This window comes from Panicum virgatum, chromosome 3K (genome assembly GCF_016808335.1).
Source record: "Panicum virgatum strain AP13 chromosome 3K, P.virgatum_v5, whole genome shotgun sequence".
Classification (NCBI taxonomy): domain Eukaryota; kingdom Viridiplantae; phylum Streptophyta; class Magnoliopsida; order Poales; family Poaceae; genus Panicum; species Panicum virgatum.
The window spans coordinates 47608593-47635574 of record NC_053138.1 but is presented as its reverse complement, the minus strand read 5'-3'; the positions used below and the strand labels follow the sequence as shown (position 1 = coordinate 47635574).

Genomic DNA, 26982 nt, shown 5'->3' with positions numbered 1-26982 from the left:
AGGGTGATAATCTGTACTGAAACGCAGCTTCGTATCCAACGAATCATGGAGCTGCTCCCAGAAACGAGAAGTGAACTGAGACCCTCTGTCAGATATAATCTTCTTCGGCACACCATGCAAGCAGACAATCCGAGAGATGTACAACTCTGCAAGTCTAGCACCGGAGTAAGTAGTGTTCACTGGAATGAAGTGAGCAACCTTCGTCAGACGATCCACTACTACCCAAATGGAGTTGTACCCTTTCTGAGTACGAGGCAAACCAACAATGAAGTCCATAGTGATTTCCTCCCATTTCCACTCTGGAATCTTCAAAGGCTGTAACAGACCTGCTGGCCTCTGATGCTCAGCCTTGACACGCTGACAAGTGTCACAAATAGCCACGTACTCTGCCACTGAACGCTTCATCCCATACCACCAGAAACGTTCCTTCAGATCATAATACATCTTCGTGCTGCCCGGATGGATAGAGTAAGCTGTATCATGGGCCTCACTCAGAATCAACTTCCGAAGATCCTTCACATCTGGCACACAGATCCGGTTCTTGTACCACAAGGTACCCTGATCATCCTCTCTGAAATGAGGAGCCTTGCCCTTCTTGAGCAACTCACGAATCTCCTGCAGCTTCTCATCATCTTTCTGATGTTGCCTGATCTCTGACTCTAGAGTCGGTACTGCCTCAAATGCTGCACTGGAAGTATGATGCAAGAAACCCAGACTCAACTGCTCGAACTCCTCGCATAACTCTGGAGGCATCTGGAAAGCCACGGCCATGTTGACATAACTCCTTCTGCTCAAAGCATCTGCTACAACATTGGCCTTGCCCGGATGATAGTGAATCTCCATATCATAGTCCTTGACCAATTCTAGCCATCTCCTCTGCCGCATGTTCAGCTCATTCTGCGTGAAAATATACTTGAGGCTCTTGTGATCAGTGTAGATATCACACCGCTGCCCATACAAGTAATGCCTCCAAATCTTCAGAGCATGCACAACTGCGGCTAACTCAAGATCATGAGTAGGATAATTCAGCTCATGCCGACGTAACTGCCGTGAAGCATAAGCTATCACTCTGCCCTCCTGCATCAGAACACACCCAAGACCGTCCTTCGAAGCATCACAATATACCGTGAACCTCTTCGTCTGGTCTGGCAGAGTCAGGACTGGCGCCGTAGTCAACCTTTTCTTCAGCTCATCAAAGGCCATCTGACGCTCATCAGTCCATATGAATGCCGCATTCTTCTCTAGCAAAGAAGTCAAAGGCTTCGCGATCTTGGAGAAATTCTCGATGAACCTCCGATAATATCCAGCTAAGCCCAAGAAAGATCTGACTTCCTTTACTGTCTGCGGTGTCTCCCACTCGAGCACATCCTTCACCTTACTCGGATCAACAGCAATGCCTCCCTGAGAGATAACATGACCGAGGAATGGAACCTCGTCAATCCAGAACTCGCACTTGCTGAACTTGGCATACAGCTGATGCTCTCTCAATCTCTGCAATACGAGTCTCAAATGCTCCTCATGCTCTTCTTCTGTCTTGGAGAAGATCAGAATATCATCAATGAAAATCACCACGAAGACATCCAGATAGTCCATGAAGACCATGTTCATCAGATGCATGAAGTAAGCCGGAGCATTAGTCAAGCCGAAGGACATGACCGTATACTCATATAGCCCGTACTTGCAGGTGAATGCCGTCTTCGGAATATCCCCAGGACGGATCCTCAGCTGAAAATATCCCGAACGAAGATCAATCTTCGAGAATATACGAGCACCTCGAAGCAAATCGAAGAGATCCTCAATACGGGGCAGTGGATGCTTGTTCTTGATAGTGACTGCATTCAGCTCCCGATAATCCACACACATCCTCTTCGAGCCATCCTTCTTATCTACCAGCAACAACGGAAAAGCCCAAGGAGAGAAGCTGCGATGGATATAGCCCTTGGCTAGCAACTCATCAATAGTCTTCTTGACTTCTTCATGCTCTATAGGCGCCATACGGTAGGGCCGCTTTGCAATAGGAGCTGTGCCAGGCAAGAGATCAATACAAAACTCAATGGCGCGTTCAGGCGGCATACCTGGCAGATCATCCGGAAAGACATCCGGGAATTCAGACACCACGCGAATACCGTCCGTGGGTCTAGCCTCCATCTGATGAAGAAATCCAGAAGGCTCTACTGCACTGATAACAACCTCTTGGCCACTGGAAGCTGATAGCAAGACTGTCCTCTGAGCACAATCTATCCGAACTCCCCACTTGGCCAGAGTCTCCATTCCCAGAATGACATCAATGCCCTTGGTGTCTAGCACCATCAGATCAGTACAGAACTCTACTCCCCTCAAAGAAACACTGACTCTCGGGCAGTAAGTGTGAGACCTCAACTGTCCTCCCGGTGAAGATACTAACAGGCACCTCTTTAATGTGCTAGTATGAATACCATGATGCTCGACAAAAGACTGAGTAATGAAGGAATGCGTAGCACCAGTATCAAAAAGCACTGTAGCTGGATATGAATTAACCATGAACGTACCAATAACCACGTTGGGAGCCTCGGCCGCTGACTCGGCCGTCACGTGGTTCACCCTGCCCTGTGCTGGCGCCCTGGGCTGAGCTGGGCGCCCCTGCTGTCCCGCCTGCGCCTTCCGGGGGCAAGCGTTGGCGTAGTGCCCCGGCTGGCCGCAGTGAAAGCAGGTGCGAGGAGGTCCCTGAGCCTGCTGTCCGGTAGGAGCTGCCGGACGTGGAGCCTGCGGTGCCGGTGGAGCTGGTGGAGCAGCACGAGCCGGAGGTGCCGGTAACCTCGGGCCCTGACCTGCCTGCTGCTGTCGAGGCGGGTACTGCTGCGGTGGCCTATGCTGGTACTGCTGAGGAGGCCGGTACTGCTGCTGGTACTGCTGGGGCGGCTGGAGTCGAGGACGAGTGTTGCTGCCGGAAGCAACGGGGACAACCTTCCTCTTCTTGTCCTCCATCTCCAAGTGCTTACGCTCGGTGTTGAGCGCACTGTCAACCAGATGGTTGAAGTCGTCGAAGCGGAGGTTGAGCAGCGCGTACTGGAGGTAGTCCTCAAGACCCTCCATGAAGTGCTCCTGCTTCTTGCGGTCATCCGCAACCTCGGCAGGGGCGTAGCGTGCCAGCTGAAGAAAGCGATCACGATACTCCGTGACCGACATAGTCCCCTGAATTCACCAAGACAGATAGATATCGGAAGATTAACTCAAGATTCATAAGGATAGAACAAGGGGGCATTAGCTCAAAAGAAAACGCTGAATGATTATACTTAAGATTACCTGCTTCAGTGCAAGGAACTCCTTCTGTTTCATCTTCATAACGCCCGCGGGGACGTTGTGGCTGCGGAAACGCTCCCTGAACTGGAGCCAGGTGAGAGACTCGCGGTCGTGAACTGGGTGGGACTCCCACCAGTCCAAAGCTGCCCCTCGCAGCTGTCCTGCTGCGTACAAGACGCGCTCACGATCATCGCACTGGGCGATGTCCAGCTGACGCTCCACTGCACGGAGCCAGTCGTCAGCCTGAAGAGGGTCGGACGTGTGAGAGAACGTCGGCGGGTGACCCCTCAGGAACTCAGCACGCCTGTCGCGAGGCTGCGGCGGTGGAGGAGGCGGAGGCTGAGTGTGAGCGTGCTGAAGAGCCTGAACGGTGTTGTTCAGGGTGGCCATCATCTGCATCTGGAGCTGGAAGTACTGCTCCGGAGTCAAAGGCGGAGGCATCGGGATCCCAGTACCCTGGTTGTTCTGCCCCTGCTGCTGGCCAGAACCGGAACCGGTGCTCCTGGTGTTCACCATCTGATTTGAACAAAAGATTCTACGAGTAAGGATATTGCAGGAATAAATTCAGATGGATATGATAACTCTTTGCGGAAAAAGACTCAGCCATGATAAAGTAGACAGGATAGAGTTGACTGTTTTACCCCCAACGATCTAACTCATTTTGTTAATTAGTTAACTTTAACATCTGAGTGATTTTCTTTAAACAAATTTAAACTACTAAGCTATGCAATCAGTCAAAAATCCAAATCAAACATGTAGCATAATAACAAGCAGACAATTTTCACAACTTAGCCGAGTTTAGCAATAGACTCGACTAACACAACGCGTCGCGGAACGTGCTATCGTTTTATTATTAAAGGGTCGCCTAGCTAACTCATGGTGGTCAGATGACTGATTCAGGCCAAAATCTACGAAATCTATTCTTCAGAGAGAGAAATCAAGGCAAGACGGGTAAAAAGTCATAGAAGTCAAGGGGTATAATAGTAAAATAGTTTCAGCAGGCAAGGATTGGAGAGAAGAAGTCCTAAAACTCGACCAGTTCTATCTAGGCTTCGTCCTACAGTCGATACGGCTCTGATACCACTCTGTAACACCCGGTTTATAAAAGAACATAAACCGAGCAATCATATACGTGCCAGGATCAAGTCACACGTATATACAACAGAATGAACAGTATATCATAGCACATATCACGTAAAAAGACATAATAAAGCGAATACGAATGTTATTTATTACAATAATGACAAAATGTCTGATACAGCGGAAGCGAAGTACAAAATACGATAAAGCTCTTCGAAGCTGAAGCAGGGCGCCACAGGGACGTCGACTGGGAGACGAAGCACCTAGAAGTCCTCGTAGTCCTGGTAGCGCTGGACGAACTCCCTCGTGTCGGCAGGAACTGAGCAGCAGTAGCGTAGCCAAGAGGAAAAAGTAGAGAAAGAGGCAAGAGTGAGTACACAACTTGTACTCAACAAGTATAACACAAACTATGAGGCTCTAGGCTGGCTGACTCAACTGCATTAGCTTTTAAGTGTTGGCAAAGTTTTATTAAAGCTATTTACTACAAGTTGATGAATTACCATTAACCCAGTTACATAGTAATTAATCAGAATTAATTATACTACTACTGAGAACCATACCAAAACCAAGCCACCAAGGTAAACCCCGAGAAGCACCTCCCTCATCGGAAGGAGATAACTTCACTAATCAAAAGGAGGATCTGGGCCGCTCATAACCGTGAGCACGGCTAGTATACCAGTTTTACACTCTGCAGAGGTTGCACATCTTTACCCACAAGTCGTGAGCTACGCTAGTTGTTCATCACACTTCCTTAGGTGAGATGGCCAGCGACTCACTACGAGGCCTTTAAAAAGAATCTCGTTGGTAAGGCGTAACCGCGAGAGTTAGGTCGGCGACGATGGGGCCCACCTCCGGGGGTACAAGCACAGGAGCGCAATCCAAGCACAGACCAAGCCGGAGGAGCAGGGACCATTGAAGCTTACTACTCTTGCCCCGCAGGTAAGTTACTCCAAACCAAAAAGATCTAATTATTACGCCAAGTCTATCCCATTCTAGCCTTGTGGTAGCGCTGTTGTCCCAGGTTGTCGCTCTATGAACCGGTCCTTATGGAGAGTGGCCAACCAAGCACTAAGCACCGTGTTGGCTCCCTAAACCATGTTTCTAACAAAAGCCAATTTTAACGAGACGTGAGCCACTCAAGCCACACAGAGTGCCACTCTCAGGATTAAATTCAAGTAAACCATTAATCAAATTAATTAAAAAGGACCAGAGTGTGTTGTAGCGCAGCAACCTAGCACAACTAACCAAAATGCAACCCCAAAGGTATATATAAAGGATATAAACTGGCTAGGAAATCCTTAAAGGCATACAGTATTAAAATGCAGTATGAAATTGTAATTAAAAGTGATAGGTTGTTCATGTTATACTTGCCTTCCTCGTACTGCTCTGGCTGCTGCTCAAAGTGCTCGGAAGACGGCTGCTCCGGGTACTGGTACTGGGGCTCCTCAGAAGGATCAACGTCTACTCACGAACACATGGCCAAAACAATGCACGAAAATAAGCATACGAGCAAACACTAATAAAAGCTAAGAAACAGTACATCAATACATAAAAACAGCGCACTAAACTACTCTAATACTGTTCTACGCGTTACAACGATCGCGTAGATATAAAGAACGCTAAAAACGGAGCTAAAACGCATTTTCTGGGCTAAAAACAAGTTCTAGGGGCTTATTTGTAATAAAACTGAAGTTCCAGGGGCTTTTCTGCTAAAACCGAGGGCTAAAACGTAATTAAAGCGTAGCTATAGGGGCTAACATGCAAAAACACAAGGACAGGGACGGCGGGCACTATTTCCGGAAAGGGCAGGGGCCTAAACATTAAAAACAGGACCTGTACGTAAATATTTTTCTAAACCGATGGACCGCGGGTTGATTGTAGAAAACTTCAGGGGTTCTTTAGCAAAAGGGGCGGGCCGAACCGGTATCTTCGGATCTGATCCGTTGGATCGAGATCCGGCGGATTAGATCGAACCGGTACGCGATCTAATCGCGTCCGTCCGCGACGGATCGTGCGGTCCAGGGAGATTGGGCGCGCAGGACGCGGCGGCGCCGTCGCCGGAGCTCTGCTCCGCGGCTGAGGGGTCGCCGGAGTAGGGAAAACGGGGCTGCTGGACTTGGTTTGGGCCCCGGTTTGGCCGTGGGGAAAGAGGGAGGCATGCGCAATCCACTGGAGTGGAGGGCAAGGTGCTGCGGGGGATGGAGCAGGGTGCACGGCGTGGAGCGGCGGCGCTAGGCCGCCGGCGTGCGGTGCCAGGGCTCCGCCGTGGGTCTCGGGCTACGACGACTCGTGCAAAAGAAAGAGGAGATCCGGGCGGTGCTCACCGAGGGCTTGGGGAGGCTGATTTGCGCGGCGCAGGGAACCGGCGGCGAGGTCCGGGCGGCGCTCGGACGAAGCTCGGCGGCGGGGTCGAAGCAGGGGCTCTCCGGGCTCCTGGGTGGCACGACTTGACCCAAGGCGGCCCTGCGGGAAGGATACGGGGGTCAGGGGGGCTCCGGGGCCACTGGCGGCGAGAAAAGCGGTGGCGAGCTCGCTTACCGGCGGCGGACGGTCCTGGCGGAGGGATGCGGCGGCGCTGGTGGTTCGGGCGTGGAGTTGTGGGGCGAGGATGGGGAAGAGAAGGTCGCAGGGCCCAATTATAGGGGGGATCCGGGGATCTCGGCGGGGTGCAGCGGGATAATGATCCCGGCGAGCTCGCCGGGGATCTCGGGGGCTCTGTTTCGCGGCGAGGAGGAAGGAAAGGGGGAGAGGGAGCCGCTGACGGGTGGGGCCGTGCTGGCAGCGACTCGCGGGGAGCGCGTCGCGCGAGCGCTGACTGGTGGGGTCGGGCGCGCAGGGAGCCAGGGGAGGCGTCACGCGACGCGGGCGACGCGCTGGCGTGCTGGGCCGCGCGTGAGGGAGAGAGGGCGCGGGCTGGCTGAGGCGCTGGAAGTGGGTCGGGGGGGGGAGAGGCTGGGCCAGCGTGCTGGGCTGGCCATGGGCCGCGCTGGGCCGGCTTGGGAGAGAAGTTTGGGCTGGGTCTTGGGATTTGGGTTGCTATGGGTTTGGGTTTTGGGTTTTGTTTTTCCTATTCTTCTCCTTTCTAAATCTAATTCAAACAAAGTTTGAATTCAAATTTGAATTTGAATTCAAACCACACTCAAATAAAATTATGCACCAGCATGAATGCAACCAAAAATTTAAACCTAGGATAAATTTTAATCATTAAGGAACAAGAAATTAGATTAAATGCCAACTAAACACAATAAACCTTAGAAAAATTAAATAAAGCCAATTAATTTATTAATAAATACTGAAATTTAAAATTAGGGTGTTACAACCGGCGACCTTGGGAAAGTAGGCCACTTGCGAGCCGCCTTTCTGAGAGATGATTCCCTCTGAAACAACTATAGCCGGCTATTTAAAACCTTGGGCTTACCAGAACGATAAAGAGATAGATACACCTATATCTTATGTTTTTAATAGGGGTAGAGATTATACCATTGGTGAAATCCACCGTGATTGCTTCTTTTCCTTCTCAAGCCAAGTTAGCTCCGGACCTTTGGATTGTTCGACGAGTGCAAATGCCTCGTCACCAGACTATCTGGTGAGGCTATTCTTAGCGCAGTTAGACAATCACTTATTCCCTCGTGTGGGGTCATTCTTAGTGGTATATTATCTTTTAATTAGAAGGCTATTTTCGATAAAGGGCGAGGTAGAGTGAGCCACCATCAACTAGTGGAGGAAGAGGAAGTGATGATCGATACGGTGGCAGTTTCTGATAGCAATGGGGCTGGTGGTTCCTACAACACACTCATCTACAGCAGATATAATCGGTTAAAGCTTAACTGGCCGTTTTTTATGGTTGGGTGCTACCATATTTTTTCCCCATTTTTTGGTGGTTACCAAATAGGAATGATAACAATACCCTGCAATCTCTACACTACTTGAAAAGAACATAACTCATGTTCAGGCGGTCCGTGTGTCCGCCGTTTCGTTCTGCCTCCCTCCCGCGTCGTCAACACCTTCCATGGGTCCGCTCCGCTAATGTGTCTGCCTCTCTAACCGCTCCCCCGACTCCCCATCCTCGCCGGCCACTTCCTTCTACCCTGCAAACCGGCCTTCGCCTCCCACATTCGCGACAACTTCCCTGCCTCCAACGCGCACCTCCCTGCCTATCTCCGCGCCTCCACGCGACCCTGTCTCCTGCCACTCTGACCTGACACCGCGACCTCCATCGCGCGCATCCACCTTCTCCCCTGCTCGCCGGGCTCCGCGGGCCAACGCCTCCTGCCACTCTCCTCCCTTCCCTGCCTCCATCACCCTTCTTCGCGCCGCTGCGCCTCCCCGTCCAGGTCGCCTCCCGTAGTTCGACGCCGGCTCTGACCCGACGCCGCGGGACTCCGCCGAGCCGGTGGCGCGGGGCTCCCCGTCTGGCGCCCGCCCCTCCAGCTCCTCCGCCCGGCTCCCACCCGACACCACGGGGCTCCCCATCCGGCGGCGCCCCTCTAGCTCCTCCGCCCGGCTCCGACACGATGCTGCGGGACTTCACCGAGCCGGTAGCGCGGGGCTCCGCCATCCAATTCGAAATCTGAGGCAAAGCGGAAGCGGAATCACTCTCACGGAGAAGCCATGGCGTTGTCCCTCTCCCTCTCTTGCCCCGCGCCCCTCGCTGTCTACCGCTGTGCCGGAGCCAGGAAGCTCCCCACGACACACCGCTGGCCGCCACCACCGTCCCGTTGCGTCGCCGCTCCTCCGCAAGCCGGCCACCTTCACCTCGTTCGCGGTCGTCGCGGCGGCGAAGAAGAGGTACAAGATGAAGATGCATAAGGTTCTTTCTTGCTAGCTCCTCCTCGGTTCCTGTGAGTCATTGGATTGTTCGGTACCTTTGCTGATTCGGTCTTGTTCGGTCTGTGTGTCGGGAAGGCATTGGACAAGTGGTTCCTGGTGATGGGGAGGGGCAAGATCGTGTGCCGGTGCACTGGGAAGCAGCACATGCTCGCTGAGAAGAACACCAAGCGCAAGAAGAGGCTCTCCAAGATGGTAGACTTCTATTCTGTTCACCCCAAGATTTTCAATCATCGGCTAAGACGTTTAGCGGCAGAGCTGTGTAGAGAAAATGGCCTCTCATGCCATATTTCAATATATTGTTTTGGCGATTGATGACACACACAACACTTGGACTAATATGATTGTTAAGATGATCATTCTAAGGCTTTTAGGTTCAAGTGATGACAAAGAGAAGATAGGCAAAGTTAGGCCCGAAGGGCCGCCCCTACGGGGGTCTCAGGGAAGCGCCCTGAAACCTCTTCGGTCGGTAGTACCGGAAGAACCGACGCCATGGTATTTTGGTGCAGAAGGGAATCAAAACCAAGTCAGCTTATAGGTACCGGATGAACCGATGGTTCAAAAAGGGGCATCGGTGCATTGGGCGTACTGTGTTCCAGAGACGGTGCAAGTCGCGCAAGAGCCAAGTCTTCAGCACAGGTTGAACTGGTGAAGCATCGATGCATTCTATCGGTGTAATGACGTCAGCTGTCAGGAGTTCAACTGCTACTTCGGGTTATGAGTGACCGGATGAACTGACGCTACCCCAGCTAGAGGCATCGGTTCATCTGATGATACGCAGATTTTGTACTGACCATTGGAGCAACAGCTACAAGACTTGGTGGCCTATATATACACCTCACCCCGGCCATTTGAAGTTCGCTGGAGTTGCTAAACATCCCACACACACCCAAGAACATCTCCAAGCCATACAAGAGCATCAAGATCATATCCTTAGCTTTTAGCACTAGCTTGTAAAGTGTGAGTGCTAGAATAGCTCTTAGTGAGTGAGATTGCAAGGCCTTGAGCCTTTGTGCTGTGGTTCTCTAGTGAACCAAACAAGAGCTTGGTGCGCCGGCCTCCTTGGAGCTGCGAAGCTCGCCGGCAACGTCATCGACCCTCCGACTTGGTGTGGAGCGGCGACGACATCTTTGTGTGGGGGACGTGGAGACCCCCATCCTTTGTGGAGAAGCTCCTTAGTGGAACCCGGGGGCAAGGTGACTGTGATTGTGTTCACGGAAAAGACTTGGTGGCTGAGTAGCAATACTCTTAGTGAGTGCTACAACAACATGGATGTAGGTGTGCCTTTATGGCTAACCGAACCACGGGATAAACACCCGAGTCAAGAGTTTGCTATCTCCTATCCCGCTCTTTAAGATTCCGCATTTAATACTTGCAACCTTTGTGCCTTTACTTTCATAGAATAGTTTCTTGTTAGGAAAGGCTATAGGGTACATAACTCTTTTGGGATAGGGGTTTCACACTAGAACAACCTAGTTGCACATCTAGATATCTTGAATTAGTTTAAGTTTTGTGCAAACTAGTTGGAGCCATAGGTCAAGTTTTTAATTAGTACCTAATTCACCCCCTCCCCCTCTTAGGTTAGAGCACCCGATCACTTTCAAGCTGCCGTTACAGTGTTTAGCGAGCTATAGCTGGAATTTAGCGGGCTATAACCGGCTTTAGCGGGGTAAATACCATAGCGGCCGTCCTTTCTAGAAGCTATAGCGGTCTATAGGAGAAGCTATAGCCGGCTATTTAAAACCTTAGTTCACCCACTACATTACAGCTCGAATATTGTTCAATTGCTCAAGTCTTATGTCTTTTATTAATTGTTGTAAATAAGTAGAAATCACGGTTGGTCCATATGCTTGAATTGAATGCTAATATAGGATGTTGATGTCGATAGCACATTGTGCTCTGGTGTTGTAATCCATCAAAAAATTTGTTTGACGTTCCCACCAACTAAGTATGCTCGCTTCAATTATTTAAGAAACAACCTGGTATGCAATGTGCATTAACTGGAAATATTGTGCATAAAGACCAGCCTAGGCCCAAATTAGTAAAGCATAGAAACATCCAACTTTCCAAGCCCCTCCCTTCCTAGCTCATATTTTGGCAGAGATGGTGTATATCTATTATCATTGTCCTGATTTCAACTATTTATGCTTGTGGAACAATATCCAGAATAAATTAAGATTTAAGAGTGGATATGTATTTTATTTCATGTTCTCATCTTTGAGTCTTTTGAAAATGGCAGGAGCTTGCTAGGGAATTGACAAAAATGTGTGCAGTTCTTTTATCCACTATATCATATGATAAATTGTTGCATATATGTAGAGAAATTTCATGCATAGATCCAGGAGAAGAGGAAGAGTTCCAAGAATAGAAAAGAGTGGAGAAACTGAAAGAAATATTGTAATTCTTGGGTTTATTTATTGGTCTGACTCTCTGATGCATTTCTTGAGTTCTTTCATCATTGGTGCAGTACACTTCTTCTAGAACTACAAGCATATGCCAGAAGTGACAACTGCCAGCAAGCTAGCCCTCCCCGACGTCTGTGGTTGTGTGTTTGAGTGCATCAATCATCCAGGATCAAGGTGATGAACTGTTTCTCACCGTATATGTGATGTTCTCTTAATCCGATGTGACAATTTATGCTTAGGTCACGGATCCCTGGTTTTTGTTGTATTTGGGTCATGAACTGCAGTTCTGCACTCTAGGATAATTAATGGTTTGGCTTTGGTTGGGCCCTTTGGCATAGCCCTACTCGATTTTCTACTTCAACTTTCTACATTACAATTAGGCTCTCTCTGTATTCTCTACCTGCAACCTTTACTATTTTGAAGAATTTTTCTTTGTTATCTCTGCAACAGAAAGACCTGACAGAGATCCACAGAAAGACCTTAAAAATTATAGCGTAAATTTGAACTGCGTTAACTTTTTTTCTACTTAAATAAGGTGATACTATAAGCTGACCATCGTATTATTTGTCCTAACATGGTAGATATGCCTCATATTTCGTCTTGAGGGGTCAAGGATAATTACTCTCATGTTGTATCCATGGCACATCACACATGAATTTGATGAATTATCACAATCACAGAACTTTCAGGCTGAGCCTGGTAGAATAACAACAGTTAACACTCTTTTGCAGTGCGATCCATATGTTGATTAGGCCAGTTGCATGCATCCCTGGATGCGAACGTGCTTCAACCCTTTCGTTGGACGGCACAAGCATGGCAAGAACCCCCAATCGAGCTCTTTCTTTGCAGGTGTAGTTTTCCACCACCCTCCTTTTCCTTCCACTAAAATGGCAGCAACCAATATGGAGAGATATGCAAGACTAAAACCAGTTGAGTTTCCCAGAGTGTTACTGCCTGGTGCTTCCTTTGACACTGGCCGTGACCTCATGAGATCGAAGTTGTTGCCTCCAATCGGCCACACACAAAATCCCTCATTCTTTGAGCGAGGCAACCAGCTACACTACTTGCTTATAGTTGTTTGGGAGTGTCATTTTTTAGGATTTGGCACAAAGCTTGTGCGAGTGACTAATGAGGTCAAATATTAGTAGTAACGAGGACCAAGAAAGCGTTTGGCTCAATGCTTGTGCGACTGACTGATGAGGTCAAATGCATTCTTGAGATACGTAGGTTTGTAAATGTTTGTTTTCAAACTGTAAAGTTCTAATTGAACATAAGCAAGTATAGAATTTACAAACAAAATTTTGGTGAATCCGAACACAGTGAATTTCTAAATACTGTTCTTTAAGGTAGTTTTATGTGTTAGATTTTCTCATAAAACTATGTCACTTAATTAAAAAAACGAAATGCAAATAAAGTGGCATAGATTGTCTCATAAAACTATGTCACTTTATTTGCATTTCGTTTTTTAGAAAAATATTATTTGCCCCGTAGCAACACAGGGCCAATTGCTATATAATGTAATAATTCAAAATACTGTTCAGTGTCCTAATTGCTGTTGGTGCCGTAAACTAATGCAATTGTTGTCCTATATATTGATGTATGTTAATCTTGCGTTAAAGTTAGCTCACTGATTCTCACAACCTTGCAGATGCATCATGCTGCAAGTTTTGAAAACTGAACTATAATATGGCATCAGCAGAACTCTCCTGTCCAAGCTCGCCGAGCAAGCTAAGAGTTACAACAAACAGTGATGTTGCATTCATGTACCAGGGGAATACACTGCTAAGTAGCAGCTGCCTAGCCTCATCGATAACGTTCCTTGCTTGATAAGTTACTCTGAAATAGTCAATGGTGCACAAAAACATAAGTTTTTTCAATATAGGATTAATAGGTTATTCAGCATACAAATTAGGAAATAATTTATTATCTGACTTGCTGTGCAAAAGACTTGGTATGATCATTTCCAGTTTGGGATCATTGCTATTATTTGTATTTCTTCCTAACCCAAATGAGTAAGCATTTCTTAGTTCTTCAATTCTGGTTTCCAAAAAGAGTATGATGTTGCAGCTCCTTCCAAAGTCACCGTGTGATGGAGCATTTCCTCGATTTGCTCGGGCAGTCCGTGGTCATCTTGTTCATCTAGCGTTTGCTTTGTCGATGGAGACCAACGATGACAAATACAGGCACTCAAGAACTTGGATGGGTTTTTCTTTGTTTCCAAGCATTGTGTGTGTTATGGTGGATAGTTGTGTCCTCGGTATCCTTTCCGTATGTATGTGTACTTATACTATGTGTTTTCCTTATGATCTGATACAAACATGTGCTTTAGAAAAGGCTGGTCATCCAAATGTCGATTATCTCTATATGAACTTTGATGAGGCTGTTGTGTAATTTGTTGAGCTCCATTGCCTCGGTTGCTATTAGCATCATATATTATGTAGATTTTTGCCTTCCGAGTGAATGTTTTTTACATGATATGATATTGGTGGATATTTGATCCGAGATGTATAGCGAATGCAATGGGAAAGGAAATGCTTCCTCTCTTAATATTTGTATGTGAATGGAGAATGTCTATGTATGGGTGCTTCATGTCACAACTTCCGCCCTTGCTTAGGCTAGGCTTTCTACATGCCACAAGTGAAATAAGTGCATAATATTTGCATGCCTATTTATTCAGTATTCCGCCAATTGCTATTAGAACATCAGGGACAATTGTTTGTTACCCGTAGCAATGCACGGGCACAAAACTAGTCTTAAAAAACATATACATATATTTTTTTCTACAAATATTACATACATTATTTCTTTCTTCATTCTTGCCAAGAGGGGAAAGGCTTCCCTTTCTTACAAGTTACAACCTAGCTAGAGCTGTCAAATGTTTGCTATGACCAAATTCTATTGCTAAAACTAGGTACAATATGGTTACATGGACTTATTACATTGCAATACTAGGGTTAGGATAGAGCTTGAATTGGTTTATCTAGTCTAGGGGTCATAAAAAATGAGGTCCCTATTATAATTGGCAAGAAAACTAGATGGCTTGATTTTGGGAATGGGCCACAAAGATGCCCGTTTACTTACACGGGATCACCCATAGTAAAGTAATACCACGTGAGGATGTATGATTCGGCTGAACCTCTTTAACAAATATAATACCTTCTGTATTGTGTATGATCATTACATGAATATCTCAAATAGATCCATATATAAATGCTTACAAGTCTTTCTTGGCCCACCAACCCTCTTAGCTCTACCAGCGAGTACACTCTCCTTTATTCTCGTGTGCATCATGGTACATGTAGTATGTAGAAAAATGGATGGATGGATGCAAATGATGTATGGTAGAAGGTAGGATTGACATATGCGCCCTAGACGTTTAATAATAAAGTAATAATGTATGGGTTGGATGTGATGGATTTATGAATTTAGTCAAGACTAAATCAAGGTTTAAAACAATAATGTCAATTAATTAACTGAATCAAATAAGCCGAAGACAAGCTTGAAAAAAAAGGTTGACACCATACGGAGGCAACGAGTGATTCTCAACTGGAGTATATATTCGTTGGCAAATAAAAGAAGGGGGCAACCAAAGATCCAATTCGCAATTCCTTGCCCAGAGAAGAGAAGAGAAAAGGGTAAAGTATTCGACTCTTTGCCGTGCCGCTAGGGCTAGGCAATCCAAATTGGACCGATTCCTTGTCCTTTTATTTGGATGGGTGCAGGTGGTGCGCTGGTGCTGCAGCAATATAAATAGAGTACGCATAATGCTGCATGATGCATAGCTCCCACATCGCCTCCATCTATCTAGCTCCTCAGCTTCGATCATCTACTACTACATACTAATCCAATTGCACCAATCATCACTGTAAATTAAAGAGCAGAGCTTGTGCCTGGTCGAGGTAGCAGCACGGCACGCAATAATGGCCGCCCAGACCCAAGGCGCCGTGGACGCCCTGCTGGGCCTCCTGTCAACGGCGATCAAGGATGAGGCGAAGCTTATGGGCGGCGTGCCAGGCAACATGCAGTTCATCAAGGACGAGATGGACAGCATGAACGGGTTCCTGACGCACCTGACCAAGATCGAGGACGAGCACGACGACCAGGTCCGCGCCTGGATGAAGCAGGTGCGGGAGATCGCCTACATCTCCGAGGACTGCGTGGAGCGCTACGTGCGCGACATCCTCCCGTACCTGCCCGGCGGCGGCGACCCCGGATTCCTGTACATCAACACGATACGCTTCCTCCTCCGCCACCCCTGCAAGTACTGCGAGCTCCACAAGCTCGGCAACCAGCTCGCTGAGCTCAAGCTCCGCGTGCGCGAGGTTGGCCAGAGGCGGGAGCGCTACGGCGTCAGCGTTCCGGAGGCCAACAAGAAGCCGCCGGTGGTCAAGTCACCTGCTGCGGCTGCCGGTGCCCAAGACGAAGAGAAGAGGAGGGATGATTTTCGACGTGAACTGGAAGCACAAGTACTACAACAACAATACATCAGCAGCAGAGCCATTGACCTGTTTCCTGATCATCATGCATTTCGACGATCTAAAGCCAAGGACGACGACAAAAAAGCTCCTGAAGGCAGCGGCGACGACGACGACGATGCCAAAAAAATACTAGGTCGCATCCTGGAGAAATGCTTGACTAAACCACCGCCGCCGCCGCCGGATCATCGTCTGGGGGATGAAGAAGCAGCACTAGTCAGGATGTTCCTTTGTGCTCTCTACGCCTCCCCTTATTACACGACCAACCAAGAGCAAGAGCTGAAGAACCTGGACAAGAAGCTGGCGGAGAAACACGATGAGGCCAATAGGGAACAAGTGATGACCTTCTGCTACAGCATGCTGTCCACCGAGCAGAAGAGCTGCCTGCAGTACCTGACGGCTTTCCTCCACGAGAAGGAGATCAGCAGGACAAGCATGGTGAGGCGATGGGTCGCCGAAAGGCTTGTAGTGAAACAAGTGCACGAGCAGGACAGCAGCAGTACTCTAGAGGAAGCCGGCGAGCGCTGCTTCAGCAAGCTTGTCTTCCGAGGCTTCGTCCATCCCAGTCGCATCAGCGACTCCGGCACAATCAAGAGCTGCACCATGGAGGAGCCAGTCAGACGCTTCGTCGGCAGCATCACCAGGAGCGAGAACTTCCTGCTCCACCTGCCGTCTCACCTGGAGCGGCAGCTCAAGATCCGGGAGATAGTCCAAGGCCGGCCTCCATCGTCCTTGCCGCCGCCGCTGCCGCCTCCACAGCATCCCTTGCCGCTGAGTCTGCGTTTGTGGAACGCCGTCCGCTGCATCCCTTGCACCCCAACAGGACTATTGCTGCCGCCGGAGGAGGATGCCAGCAGCACCGGCGGCAACAACCCCATGGACAAGCTGGTGGATTTCCTGGAAGACCTCCCTGACCTGTACCGGCTCAACGTGCTGGACTTGGGAGGCTGCAAGGGCCTCCAGAGGCGCCACATCCGGAGCTTCCGCAAGCTGGTGTGGCTCAGGTATCTGAGCCTCCGGGACACGGACGTCCACAGGTACTACGATGCTGCCAGTGCCACTGCCAGCAGGTGCAGCCGGTACATCAACCGGCTCACGCTGCTGGAGACGCTGGACATCCGGGGAACCAACATACCACCCGGCGACACCAAGAGGATCTACCTGCCAAACCTAAAGCACCTGCTCGCCGACCGCCGCCGCCCCGACGACGACCGCACGCCCAAGATGCCAAGCAGGATTGGCTGGATGAAGAGCATGCAGACGCTGTCCCACGTCAGGATTTCCAAGGAGGGCACCGAGCTGGAAGGGGTTGTCAGGCTGCGCTCGGCGCAGCAGCTGAGGAAGCTTGGCGTCGTCGTCCATGGCAACAAGAGGACCGCAGAGTACCTGAGCCGGGTGCTCTACGCGCTGGCTCCATGCCTGCGCTCCCTCTCCATCTGGGTCATCACCAACACCCAGACCCAGCCCCTCGACATCCCCACCATTCAGGCGGAGTCCAGCATGGTCCTCGAGAACCTAGACATCAAGGGGAACATCACCAGCCTCCCTTCGTGGATCGGGAGCAGGGCCCATACCCAGAGCCTGGCCAACGTCACTCTACGCGACACTGAGATCAGTGCAGGAGAGGCTCTGAGGAGGCTTGCCAGTGTCCCAGGACTGCGCTGCCTGAAGCTCGTCGGCGAGGCCTTCGCCGAGCAAGTCATCGTCTTCGGCAAGGACGTCCAGTTTAAAGCTCTCAGGATCCTCGTCGTCGAGGGCAGCGATGCCTTCACCGCCAGCAGACTGGAATTCTCTGCGGCTCCTCCTAATCCTAAGCAGGAGAAGATCGCAGCAGATTCAGCTGCTCTAGCAGCTCCAACAACTCCAGCTACAGCTACAGTAGATCCTAAGCTGGAGAAGACCGCAGCTCCAGCTCCTAAGCTGGAGAAGATAACAACTCCAGCTCCAGCTTTAGAAGATTCTAAGCCGAAGAAGACCGCAGATGCAGATCCAGCACCTTCAGTAGCTCCTAAGCTGGAGAAGATCGTCTGGGCCGTAGGAGGAGGAGGCGGCGGCAGCAGCAGCAGGACGATGAAGAAGGGCTATAATGATCGGCAGCAGGACATCACCATCATCTCTGGAATCAAAAACATTCCCAGTCTAAAGACGATTGAGCTTAGAGGCGACTTCAATGTGCCCAAACTCTTGGACTGGACAACGAAAGCCACATCTGATCCAAGGTGCCTGCACGTATCCTCCTCCGATCGAAAAATATTGATCGATAAGGTTTCACTCCCAACCACTGGTGGTGATACACTCTCACTTCCTGTTGGGGTTATCAACATGCAGTAAGTAATGTTACCAAACGATATGATGCTTGTTGTTGTTGTTGTTGTGGTGGTGTACTTCGATACGTACGGTTGGCTCACGGCTGCTAGCTATAGCTAGCTGCTGTCGTCTGGGCTGCCTAATTTAATTGTAACTATGGTTTGCTGTTTAATTTGTCGCATATGCATATGTGTGTATTACTATGTACATGGTGTATGATTGTGTGATGTATATATATGTATAATCCTTGATTGTGTGAACTCTATGCATGTAATCCTCAATGTGCTAATGTACAGCTGGGTTTTATATATATACTGGTCGTGATAACTCCCGAGACTTACAAAGGTTTAATTTGATATTTTTATTTCAAATCATCCCAGCTAGTCATAATAACAATATAATATCGTGTTCAATATGGGTGCCTATTTGGGGTGGGACTAATCAAAATATCATGTTCCATGCATGCAAGTAATATGAAATAACTGCGTAACCATTTCAATATCTCACGCAGTCACAAGTTCACTATACTGGAAATTATAAATCAACAGTACGTACATTAAAATCACGTATGTTCAAATAATGTGCCCGTGTTCATAAATCTCGGGCCCTAATAGGCACCCATATTGCACGTACGCACGACACTGGCCCGTGTGTGTTCATCTCAATCCTCACCTGATGAGACGCATAGGTGCGATTTGGCACCTAGTGGGTGCATAGAAAAGCAGAGATTTCATAGGACCCATTTATCTCACATGCATATTGCCCACGCTTTACACATGCCTACTAGCCTACTGTCACAATCTGGCCAAACAATATATATATATATATATATATATATATATATATACACACACACACACACAACTAGAAAACGGGCCTTGGGCACCGGCTGAGAAGGGCTAAAGGCACCGGTTTCCCAACCGGTGCCCCGCAACCGCGACCAATGGCCTCGCCTTAGGACACCGGGTTTTTCAACCGGTGCCTTAGGCTTCCATTGGTACCGGGCCTCCATTGACCACGTTCTTTGTTATTTTTCACAAATTTTTTCCAAATCCTGCGCTCAAAGTTAAGTTTGATATTCAGGAATTGTTATTAATAGAAAAAGGGTTTGATTGTGCAAACTGAACTTACCTGTTCAAGGGGTCTATGATATGTTGGATTGCGGACTTTGGATTTCTCATTGAGTCAAAGACTATAAGATTGCCGGTCTCTACGGAAAGTATGAGTAAAATCCAATGATAACTGCAGATATAGATAGGATATATACATAAACGTATTAGACAACTTAGTATTTATTTAATAATATAACAGAGGATTGAGTCGACCAAGGCTTACCCAAAGTTGTATGGTATGAATATATAGGATTTGTAACTTTACCTAGCCAACGAATCGTACATGTTTTGGCACGTTTCCTTGTAACTTTTGTTGATCAATATCTGGTTGACTAGCAAAGGAGACATGAAGCCGACCTGATGGTGCCATCCATGTTTTCGGCTTCTTTGGGTCTCCTGTCTAAACGATGCGATAGAAATTTTATAATGCACACATATAATTATTTTCTTGTTAACAAAAAGTATTAATGTAGAGGTAAGTGATACTTACAAAACCCAAATGGTGATGATAGAGGCGTCGAGGGCTTGTCGATGGTAAATGTGATATAAATTTTGGAACTACACCCAGAAGTCGTCCTCCCCGCGGAAGAAATCATGGTCACGATACTTGACTCCAAACATTTTCCCTTCGTCTTTCGCCATTCGCAGGTACCATCTTTGCAAATTGAACATCTACGTGCCTAGACTTTTCTCCTCTTCCTCAGTGACAAAAGGTTTTCCATGCTGGAATGGAGTAATAGTGCGAGCGACAGGGATTTTTGCCTCCACATGCCCCGTTGCCTCCTCTAGTGTTAATCCAGTTTCAGAAAGAAATATTGCAGCCTGTAGGTCCGCCTAGAGTTGTACGTCCGTCGGGTGTAGGAGTGGCAACCCTGGCACCCGGAGGGGCTCTAGTTCTTTTTGTTGTGTGCCAAGCTGAGGAATGGTCTTGCCATATTTTTTCTTCAGATTTCTCACCTTGTGTGCCTTTGTCAGAGTACGATCATAGTTCGAGGGTAAGCTTTTCGGTTTTGGTGGATTGTCTAAGTTTGCAAGAAGTTTTTTCCCTAGTTCTAGAGGTACATTTTCCCTCGGCGGGGGGACTTTTACTTCAATTGTTCTTTTATATATCGAGCAGTCTCCTCTTCCAACCCCTCAGCGGTTTTCTCGTAGGTTAATTGTCTTTTAACCGTTTTCTGCTTCTTCTTTGAGGGTCCAGCCGCTGGGAGGGATGCTGTCTTTTTCTTTCCCTTTTCTAGTGTAGGAGGAGTTGGAGTACTCGTGGACCTTTGCGCCGGCGGAGACGGTGGTGAAGGAGGTGGTAGTGGGACGGCGGTGAGGTAGGCCGCGGAGATGGGCGATCGGTCTGCACGGGAGCCGTTGTGCTTGCAGTAAGTTTGATGTCGGCCTTGCGACATAGAACGACCCCGTGCAGTGTGTCTACCAATGTCTTCTCTCCATCCCCTCCAACGAAGTCGAGCTCAAGATCCTCATTGTTTCCAACTATCTGCTCGACTGTGATGGAGGAGTAGCCAGGAGGTATCGGCCTTCCATGAATTGTAGTAGAAGGATTCAGGGGCAGGGCTGACCCGTATGCGACATGAATGGATATATTTCTTGCTCGCACATGAAGCTCGCACGGTGTCGGCATGGTGACATCATCCACTGGATACCTCTAGTCATCTACCGCCGTTGCCTCAATCTGGGGTTGCTGTTCCGCTTGTACGTCGGGCGCCACTGTGGATGCACAGCTGCTGCGTCGCTGAGAGGCCGGGCTTATCACAACATCCGGGTGCGACCCAGCAGTGCCCCTTTAGTTCAGAGCTGGCTGCACCACCTCATTGACCCTGGCGTCCATCTGAGATTTCAAGGACGCAACCTTCTTGTTCATCTTTTCTTCTATGGCACGAAGTTTCTCTTCCTGTCCGGCTTTGCTCTTTCAGTGAGTCTTGTATGAGGGATTTCCGGCCCAAGCAACTTTCCATGGGACCACGCCGATGCCGTGGGCTCGTCCTGGGTGTTCCGGATTCTTTAATGCCCTTGTCAGCTCATCATTCTCCCTTTGAGGATGGAATGTTCCTTGTTGAGTCTCATCTATTGCAGCGACTAGATCGTGGGACACTTCTTGCATATGCTCGGGCACGACCAAACTTCCATCCAACTGGTTTAGTGTCACGCCATTAGCAAATAACCACCACTTGGATCTATCCGGCCAATCCCAAGCCGTCGGCCTGATGCCTCTATCTATAAGGTCCTGCTCCATCTTCTGTCATTTTTTAACTGACTTCTTGTACCCGCCAGCCCCAAGGTGGTGGCTGTACTTCTTATTTGCTGCATTCACCTTAGCTTGTTCGGATTTTTTTGGGCTTCCTCTGATAGTTTGTATTGTTTGAACTCCTCCCAGTATGGTTTAACCTGAGGAAGATCGTCCCAGTTCGGCTCCTTATCCTTCTTGATGTAATTGGTGTACAACTTCTTCTTGAAAGTTGCAAAGGCAAGGGCCATCTTTCTCAAGGCACATTTCTTCACAAGTTCTTGGTCAACTCCTTCAGAAAGAGTGAACATATCCTTGAGTTCTGCCCATCGCATTTCCTTCTGATGTGCAGGCACGGCGTGTTGCTGTTCTTCGGGTTTGGTCATTTTCCATAGTCTTGTGGTGATCGGAATTCTTGCCCGAACAATAACCCCACATTGGTTGACAAATTTTGTGCTAGCATCCTCTGGAGCACCTGGATAGCCCTCTATGTCCACTTCTCTGATGACCTGTCTTCCCTCCATTTTCTTGGTTGGCCGGCGTCTCCCTTTTGACTGGCTAAACGAAGTCGATGCGGAGGTCGACTAAATTACAGAAAATATATGTTAATCGCAAAACTAATCTACCGAAGTCACCATGCATATAGTTTTTAGATTCGTACTGGAACATGCTGCTGTTGATTGGGCGGCGGCGCAAAGTCATCATCTTCTTCATCGGCATCTCCAGACATATTCAGGAACGAATTAGCTGTCCGAGCATCTTCTTCAGCGATTGGCTGGGTGGTGTTGGCCCTCGTATCTTCGTTTATTGCGTCCAACATGTATTGTCCGGCGGCCTGCTCATCACCGAAGGGGTCCATCCTTAACTAAAACCGTAAAAATGTGTTAGAGTATGTGTCCATCCTTAAATGAAGCAGGAGAATTCAATTCTTTGAACGAATATGCGTGTTTGAGTGAGTGTGTGTGTATGTTAGAGGGACAGAGAAAGAGAGAGAGAGAGTGAGTGTGTGTGTGTGTGTGTGTGAGTGTGTGTGTGTGTTAGTGTGAGTGTGTGTGTGTGTGTGTGTGTGTGTGTCGTGGAACGGGGTCGAGGAACCGGGTCGAGGAACGGGGTTGAGAGTTGAGGGTCGAGGAACGGGGTTGAGGGTCGAGGTATAGAGTTGAGGGTCGAGGGATGGCGAATGAATGAGTTAGAGAGCGAATACGAAATTACTCGCCGTCGTTACTCGTCGTCGTTCGTCGTTACTCGTCGTCCTTAGGTACCGGGTCTCCGAACAAACGGTTCCTAAGGGCCCAACGGGCGGGAAATGAAAAAACCCTATGGTACCGGGTGGATATCCAAAACCGGTACCTTAGGCTATTTAAGTTCACTTTTCAATAATCTTTGACCGAGTTGGAACGGAATTCTTCAGTATCTCAATGGTAACGCTCGGTAATTTGGGCTCCGCGGCCACGGTTCGACTCCCGCGCGATGCCCCACTTTTTTTTACCCAAATATGACCCTAAGGTACCGGTTGGATTTTCCAACCGGTAACAAAGGTTCCCTTTTCTTTTCCCTTTTGTTTTTCTCTTGTAAATCTATTAATTGCCTCATAATTCATAATAAATCTGATATTTGCATAATAAATCTGATAATTACCTAGAAAATATGATAATTATCTAATAATTTAAATAATTGTCTAATAGTTAAAATAATTGTCAAATAAATTTGTTATTTGCTCAATAAATTTATTAACTGCCTAGTAAATCATTCAACTAAGAAAATATTAACTATGGTTTTAGGTGCACAATAATAAATCGTTTAAATGTACAATAATTTTAATTACTACATAATAAATCATTTAGGTGCATACCTAATTATTTTAATTGCATAATAAATCAAATAATTGCATAATAAATTATTTAAATGCAAAATAATTCTAAATACTACATGATAAATCATTTAGGTGCATAACTAATCATTTTAAATGCATAATAAATCAAATAATTGCATAATAAATCATTTAATTGTCCAATAAATCAATTCATTGCATAAGAAATCTAATAATGTTCACAGAAAATATTACAAGACATAATCATTCAACTAAGGGAATATTAACTATGGTTCGCTTTACAATCGTCCCTTCATTATGATCATGACGTGCGTACGGAGCCTCCTCTTTGGCTAAAAGAATACTTGTGTCAACCTCCACTGCGAACGGAGTCATATCTTCAACCTTATTGTATTCTTCTTCATCTGTGACATCGTCGACTCCCACAATTTTTCTTTTTCCTGCCAGAACAATATGGTGCTTTGCCTCATCTCCGACACCTACAAAACTTGATTTATTCCTAGACTTGTCCTTTCTCGTTTTGCTAGACATGTCCTGCACATAGAAAACTTGAGTGACATCTTTAGCTAGGACGAATGGTTCGTCTCGATAGCCAAGCTCTTTGAGGTCTACCGTTGTCATTCCGTACTCGTCGATATCGACACCTTTTCCTATGAGTTTAACCCACTGATAACGAAATAGAGGTATCTTCAACGGCCCATAGTCGAGTTCCCAGATCTCTTCAATGTAACCAAAATATGAGTTCGTTTGGCCACTAGAGTCGGTGGCATCTATACGGACACCACTATTTTGATTGGTGCTCTTGTTATCTTGGGCTCTTGTATAAAATGTGTAACCATTAATTTCATATCCTTGGTACATCAGGATTGAATTTGCCGGACCCCTGGCCAGCCAAGCTAACTGCTCATGAATTTGATCATTGGCCATGACTTCCTTCTGCAACCAGGTGGCGGATGTATCGTTATGATGTTTTGTAATCCATGTCTCAGACTTCAAAGGGTATATACTTCGCACAATTTGCATGTGCTCCTCCATGTATGGAGCCACCAAGGCTGATTGTTGTAGAACTGTGAGATGTGCTTTGCTCAACGTGGCATGATCTGTGGCATTTACTGATTTTCTTCCAAGTGTGCCATTTCTAATCAGCCGCCCCTCATGACATGATACTAGAATCCCAATTGGGCAGAGTTCTTCCACATAGTCAACACAAAATTCAATGACCTCCTCTGTGACGTAACCCTTCGTAATGCTTCCTTCTGGACGAGCCCGATTACGAATGTATTTCTTTAGTACTGCAAAGTATCGTTCAAAGGGGAACATATTATGAAGGAAAACAGGACCGAGAATACCAATCTCTTTGACCAGGTGAACTAGAAGATGCGTTATAATATTGAAGAATGATGGAGGAAATATCATTTCAAGACTGACTAAACTTTGGACAGCATCCTCTTGTAGCCTGCTTAAACTCGATGGATCGATTGCCTTCTGAGAAATTGTGTTGAGAAATGCGCATAGCTTTATGATTGTTGCTCGAACATTAGCTGGTAGAATACCTCTAAGTGCAATTGGAATCAATTGCGTCATCAACACGTGACAGTCATGGGACTTTACGTGTGCGAATTTCTTCTCTTTCAAGTTCAATAGCCTCTTTATATTCGAAGAGTAGCCTGATGGGACCTTGATACTGTTCAAACAGTCGAACATACTTTGCTTCTCTTCCTTACTAAGAGTGTAGCACGCAGGACCTAGATAATGACATCCATTATCCCTTTTTTCTGGATGTAGGGCGGCCCGTTGTTTCGTACGTTGAAGATCTTGCCGCGCTTCCAATGTATCCTTTGCCTTACCGTAGACACCAAGGAAACCTAGAAGGTTCACACAAATATTTTTTGTTAGGTGCATCACATCAATTGCGTGGCGGATGTCTAAGACTTCCCAATAAGGTAACTCCCAAAAAATACTCTTCTTCTTCCACATAGGTGCACGTCCATCATCACTCTGCACTGATTTGTTGTTGGATCCTTTTCCGAATACTACTTTTATATCTTTGACCATTTCAAACACCATTTTCCCACAACGGTGCCTAGGCTTGGTACGATGATCTGCCTTTCCATCGTAGTGAGCATGCCTCCTCCTTAATGGGTGCTTGATCAGAAGAAATCGACGATGACCCATGTACACAATCTTCCTACAGTGCTTGAGGTACATGCTGTCAGTTTCTTCTAAACAATGGGTGCATGCCCTATAACCCTTATTGGATTGTCCGGAGAGGTTACTTAGTGCTGGCCAATCGTTGGTGGTTACGAAAGGCAATGCACGTAGGTTAAAATGATCCTCTGCATGCGCATCCCACATACGAACACCCTAATCTTTCCACAACAATAGAAGATCCTCAATCAGTGGTTTCAGATACACATCTATATCGTTACCGGGTTGCTTCGGGCCGGGGATAAGCACCGGCATCATAATGAATTTCCGCTTCATACACAACCAGGGAGGAAGGTTGTATATACAGAGTGTTATAGGCCAGGTACTATGACCCCTGCTCTACTCACCGAAAGGATTCATGCCATCCGTACTTAAGCCGAACCTTATATTCCTCGCTTCATTTGCAAATGTTGGGAATGTTCTGTCCACTTTTCTCCACTGCGACCCATCAGCGGGGTGTCTCAACATATTGTCTTGCTTACATTCTTCTTTGTGCCATCGCATCAATTTAGCATTCGTTTTGTTCATGAACAAACGTTTCAGACGTGGTATTAGAGGAAAATACCACATCACCTTGGCAGGCACCCTCTTCTTGACACGCATCCCCTCAACGTCGCCTGGATCATCTCGAGGGATCTTATACCGGCATGCGTTGCATACAGGGCATGAATCCAAATTTTCATACTCACCTCGATATAGGATGTAGTCATTAGGACAAGCATGTATCTTCTGTGCCTCTAATCCTAAAGGACAAACAACTTTTTTTTGCCTCGTATGTTGTCTCCGGCAAGGTGTTACCCTCAGGGAGTAAGTTTTTTATAAGTTTCAGCAACTCCTCGAATCCCTTGTCAGACAAACCATTTGATGCCTTCCATTGCAATAATTCCAATGTGGTACCCAACTTCTTTTGGTCTTGTTTGCAATCAGGGTACAATAATGTTCTGTAGTCCTCCAACATACGCTTCAAATCTCTCGATTCCTTTTCTATTTCGCAACCTTCCTCAGCTTCGCACAGCATCTGACCAAGATCATCTTCTACAACGTATCCTTCAGTATCTTCTTCAGGTTCACCCATTGCAGTGACGTTGAAAAAGGAATTATAATTGGCTGCAAAGTCATGAATCCTGTCCTCTTCTTCTACATTATTATCCAGCACAATTCCTCTTTCGCCATGCTTGGTCCAAGCATAGTAGTTCGGCACGAAACCACTATTGAACAAGTGACA

The 26982-nt window shown here is 47.4% G+C and overlaps 1 pseudogene; it reads left to right on the top strand.

Annotated features, from left to right (window-relative positions):
* Positions 1 to 8970: 8970 nt before the first annotated feature.
* Positions 8971 to 13269, top strand: LOC120700974 (annotated as a pseudogene).
* The last annotated feature ends 13713 nt before the right edge of the window (positions 13270 to 26982 follow it).